Here is a 6,199-nt window from a genome sequence, read left to right on the forward strand (position 1 = left end):
GGCTCAGCTGATTGTACCACTTAGATGCTGCCCCTGCTAGGCTATCTTGGAAACAGTGTATTAATAGCTGGTCATTGTTAACGTATCCAGCCATTCGCCTACAGAACATGGTGATATGAGCCTCTGGGCAAGTCGTCTCATTGTACTTCTCGAATTCCGGCATCTTAAACTTATGAGGGGGTACCAAATTAAGAACTAAGCTCAACTCTTTAGCGTCAATCCCACGACAGCTTTCAGTGACTTCCATCGCCCTGAATTTCTCCTCGAGCCATTTGCACCTCTCCTCGAGCCATTTGCACCTTTCCTCTAGCTGCTTTGGTAACTCCTCCTTTATTCTTCCCTTTTCAGCCACTTCATCGAAGTCAGGAATGGCAGAGTTAATAGGGTAGTTTTCGGGGTTAGAGTCCAATCTAGCTTGAAAGTTCGAAACACTGGCCTGGGACTGCTGAGGCCTGATTGTGACAGTGGGTTTGTGCGGATATTCAGCTTGAGTTCGAACATGTGGAGGAGTAAAGCCTGGAGGATAGAGTGGTTCATCGACATCAGCCATGTGACCCTTTCCCTTATCACCTCCTCCAGTCAACAGTTTGGTTAGCTTCGCCAACATATCATCTTGGGATTCTCGCATCTTCTCAGACATATCCTGTTGCATCTTATCTAACTGCTCCTGCACCTGTAGCTGAAGTCGGTCTTGCATCTCCTTCTGACACTGTCCGAATTTTTCCAATCTCTGATCCATGTCCTTAATCCTTGCTCGAGTATCGTAACAGTGTTTGGTTGGTTGGTTGGTTTCCAGGTTAACTGAGAAATGATTTTAGTTAATTAGGATCCTTTAACCGCTTTTTATACATATGATGTAATGTAATGCAAATGCATGAAATGAATGCAAAAAGAGACTTTGATTCTGGTTCAATTCTTCACTAGAAAACTTCACTAGAAAACAAATCTCTTTACACAAAGCGGATATATATACACGGCTTCATCCTCGAACTCCAAGCGAAGACAACGACCATTAAGATGCATCTCGCGAATCTTCCAATAAACATCTACTAGCTCCTTTTTACTTCATCCAGGTTGCAACTCCTTGATCACCTATGCTTGTGAGCTTCTTTAAAAAGGGTGGGATGTTTGACGACTCTTGAATAATCTTTGCTAATCTTGAATCAACGCAGCAAAGTCGTATACTCCTCTTGTTACACTTCTCGCATGCTTTCTTGGACTATATTCGGAGAACCGTATTATCTTCCACTTTATCAAGAAATCCGTTTTCCATGACAAGCTCTCTATTTAGCAACCGAACGTGAATCAACACCTCTTTTCTATGATGAAATGCAATGCAGTCAAAATGCCGTGCAACCAAAACAAAACATAACAAGTTAGTATCAGGTATAATAAAAGAATCCAATATAATTGGAAATAATAAAACACCTATTCGGGACTCCTCTAGGGTTTGGTTTAGCTCTACCTAGGGTGAGTTCCTAAAGTTCACTATATGTGGTTTGGCTTCTAAGGTAAGGGTATCCGAACCATCAGATTCCTCGATCCTTACCCATTATAGGCTCATGTGGATCGAGTTCAGTTCAGGGGGATACATTTCCCTATGGCTGCACGGAGATGAAAATCTCACGAAGACAAAGGTATGGATGTATCCCGGAAGCGATCCACTACCCTGCACGGAGGTGAAAACCTCACGAAGGACTAGTTTCTCGCTCCCACTTAAGAGGGTAAAACGGACCATGTAATGCAAAATGCAAATACAAAGTAACCGACTTGATCCAATCATGCAAACCCCATGATAAAAATCAATGAATGCGAAGAGAAATCATGTTTTTTTTAAAAACTTTTGATTTTCGACAAAAAGACAAAACATAACCAATTCATGGCTCGACTCTCTAAAGGTCCCCAGCGAAGTCGCCAAGCTGTCGAAACCGTTTTTTGAAAACAAAAATTTAGTTGTCGACTTTAAAAATAAAACTGGAGTTGCCACCGATCCTTTATTAAGGTATGATCGGCTCACCTTAAAAATTATTTTGGTCTACGAATTTTAAGAAAACGAGTTCGGGAGTCAGTTACGCATGAGAAAGGGTTAGCACCCTCGTAACGCCTAAAATCGGTACCAAATTGATTATTTGATGTCTTAGTGTCGAAGGTTTAAAAAGATTTTAAAATCAACTCAAACGATGGAATTTGAAAATGGATAATCAATTGCTCAAGTCATGTAAAGAAATCGAGTCCCAATATGTTAGGGTACAATTCTTCATAATCCCCGAACTTTGAATATCACTTTATTTTATGTGAAAATCTTCATTTTGAGAAAATAGCATGCCACACCCAATACGTTAGGACACAACAAGTTAAGTTCCCAAAAATGATTTTTATTCTCATGCATTTTGAATAAAGAATATTCTCGGTTATTTAGGATTAACAAAGAAAATCAAAACCCAATACGTTAGGGCCCAATTTCCCTCGAAAATCCCAAACTTCGAATATTGCTTTTATTCAAAAAACCTTTGAATCAAGAAAATAACTTTGATTTATGTTTAGAACCAAACCATATTTTCAAAAAGGGTATGTTAAAGAATTAATGTACAATATGATACAAATACTTTAATTTAAAATGTATATGAAAATCGTAAAAATAAAATAAAAGTATAAAGATATGCGTATGTGTATATATTTACAGAATAGGAAAAAAATGTATAAGTATATATACATAGGTAAATCATGAAAATTCGCATACATATATATTCAAATACATATATATATGTACAATATGTATATAAAGTAATGAGATATATAAAATAAAAAAATATTTATAATAATTTTAAAAGATATAAAAAATGTATGTATATTATAGAAAATGTATAAATATTATGAAATGTATATATACTATAAAATACATATGAATATATATATAAATGTATACGCATACATTGTAAAAAAATGCACAAATGTAATGATTATAACAAAATAATAATACTACAGTAATGATATTATATAATAACAAGGACAATAATAAAATAATTAGTTTAAAAATAACTGATAACAAATTGGGGACTAAATCAAAACTACGCAAAGTTTTAGGGCCAAAATCAAAATTTAAAAAAAAAAGAAAAAGGACAGATTCACAACTCGCGTGAAAGGAAGAGGACCAGAAGGGAAATATTCCCATTCCAGTCGAACGGCGTCGTACCAGTGAGGCCCATGCGCATGGTCAATGGACCAAATTAAAACGGAAGAGAAACAACATGGCTAAATTTGCAAATATTTGAAATAACAATTTTGAAAACGAATCAAAATCAGGGGGACTGATTGAAAAAATATCCCATTCCGAGTGGAAATGCGCGGATCCGCAGGCGAGTCGGGTCACGCACTTGGGTATGGCCCTATACGGCGCCGTTTTGGTCTTGTTATAAAATAAAAAATTTCCTTTCAGAATTCATTTTTTCTTTTCCATTCTAAATAGCAGAGAAACCCTCTGCTAGGGTTTCTCCCTTTTTATGCCGCCGCCGCCACTCAAGCCATCCCACGGCCTCCGACGACGCCCCGGCCTCCAATTGCGACGGAGAGGGGACACCGCGATGGCACCAGGTAAGATCCTCTCCCCTTTTTTTATATTTTAACTGAAAAAAATAAAAAATAAAAAGAAAAAAGAAAATCCTTCCTAGGAATAATGAACACCCAATAATAAAACGAAAACAAAAAATTAACCTTTAGTATTCAAAAGATTTCTCTCTGTTTTCGTATATCTTTTACACTGAAAAAAATCCCCCTTTTGAGTACATGGAATAGGGCTTTTATAGCCTAAAAATAATAGAAAGAAGAAGAAGAAGAAAAAACTATTCTCTATTCAAAATCTGTTATTTTTCCTTCTTTTCGTTGCTATTTGTTTCTGTTTGTTGCTTTTTTTTGGGTTGTTTGCAGGTGCGTGCTTGGAGGCGTGTATGAGATTCGCGGCGGGCGGCGCGATCTGCGGAGTGCAAGGGGGACTGCTGGGTGTGGGAGCGACGCGCACGTAGGGAGTGGTTGCGGCTTGTCTCGACGGCAGAGAGGCTTTTAGGGCTTCTGGTATTTTTTTTGGGCTAGGTTTAGTTTGTTGGGCTGTTTGGGTATTGGGTTTGTAAAAAAATTGGGCCTTTATTTTTTTTGCATGCGGGCCCGGGTAGATTGGGCTTATTACAATGATTATAAACACCTATTCACACAAACTATAATCATGCATTAATCCTCAAAATCATTGATATGCATGTAGTATGTATACACAAACAATGTATACACACAATTATAATAATAGAAAAATAATACTGGCTTGCCTTACATATTTCATGTAAACTCAAATTTATATTTATGACTAAAGACATTATTATAAAACTTCTTTATACGCACAAATACTTAAAAAAAAACCATAACTACTAAATATAAAAAGAATCTCAAATTGTATAAAAGTCTGTATATGTGCAACTACTTATGAAAATTCATAGCCACCATATTTTAAAAAAATCTCAAATATTTTAATTTTAGTCGGGTTCCATAAGGACTAAAACTTATATAAAATAATTATAGCAGAAACTAAAAGTAATCTTTCGTATATATGAATTGAATTCAATGATGAATATAATTCATTATGAATAAAGACAAAATGTGATAATTCCATATACATTCAACCACAAATAGAAAATTTAAAACAAATAGTGCGAAAAAAAAGACATCTTAACAACATTCATTTATTCGATTATCAAGTGAATTAACTTTCAAAATCAATTATACAACCCAATTGGAATTCTTCAATTGCAAAAAGTTGTGTAAGTCTGTAACTTTAATTTAATAATGACTTTAACCAAAATTTATAAAATAATTGTGTGAAAAGAAGAGAAAGAAATCTCACAAATCAATTTTTATCAATTGATTATAAATAAATAAATAAACCTTCACCTTTCGAATAGAATATGAAAATATTAAACTAGATTATATTTATAAAACCCTAAAACTTTATTTAAAGAATCAAAACCCAAAAATTTATCAAAAATCTTAAAGATTCAACATAATATATAATTAAAATACCAAATCCACAAAATTAAAAAAATAAAAACGAATCAATCCAAAATTAACAAAGAATCAATTCATTCTCAATAATTCAACATGACAAAGCTCGGATGCCACTTGTTAGAATTGTAAAATAAATCTAAAATAAAATTAGAACTGTAAACCAGGATCTATCATGTCAAATCATCAAGAATAAAATTAGATGCGGAAGCGTACCTAAATCCATGGATTCCTTGAAGTTTTTCCGAATCTTGGGGATTTGATCTTCCAAATTAGCACATAAGTAATTCAGAGAATATTTGCTCTTTCCTAAGGATGAGATATTACAAAAGATATCTTGTGTGTAATTTGGGGATTATAACCCTAATATTTATAACCTTGTCATATTAGTTCTAGTTCCTAATTAGCCGATCATTAATTAGAATTTGATTAGAATTCAATTACTAGAGTATCTGCACATATTTGACCCATATTTATTTAATAATTAAAGACCAATAAACCTTAATTAAATTAGATTACTTTTAATTTGGGCTAAACTATCATGATAGTAAATAATATGTAATTACCATTATTATATATGTAATGTCCATATTTTCCAACAACATGATCATCTTAATTATTATTATATATGTAATGTCCATATTTTCCAACAACATGATCATCTTAATTAGTCCTGTTAATGTGATATATACTACAGTCAACTTGATCGGTCAGCTTGATCAAACTTCTTGTATTTCTAAAGAAACAGTGTTAATGTGATAAGCCACTTTAGTTGGGTTTCTATGACATCTTACAGTTTTAAGTTTTTTGTTTGAGATGTACCAAAAAACCAGCTACATATACTTCACTTGTTTTTTGTTTTCAAACAGGCATTAGGAAGCACCAGGATATTAAGACTGCCTGTAACACTCCTATACCCGGTCCGACTGTAGGGATCTAGTATAAGACTATTATATTTGGTGCCAAAGCGATTTTGGCTGGACTATGTTATTTTAACAATTACCCATAGTATTTTAACTTATTTAACCCAAAAATTATTATTATAAACATCTAGGGTCATTAATGGATGTTTGATTACGTTTAGAAATTATTTTAAAATTATTTTTATTCAAAATAGGGGTCAAATATCAATATTTAAACACAAAGTATTGATACA

This window comes from Gossypium hirsutum, chromosome D04 (assembly GCF_007990345.1).
Source record: "Gossypium hirsutum isolate 1008001.06 chromosome D04, Gossypium_hirsutum_v2.1, whole genome shotgun sequence".
NCBI classification, from domain to species: domain Eukaryota; kingdom Viridiplantae; phylum Streptophyta; class Magnoliopsida; order Malvales; family Malvaceae; genus Gossypium; species Gossypium hirsutum.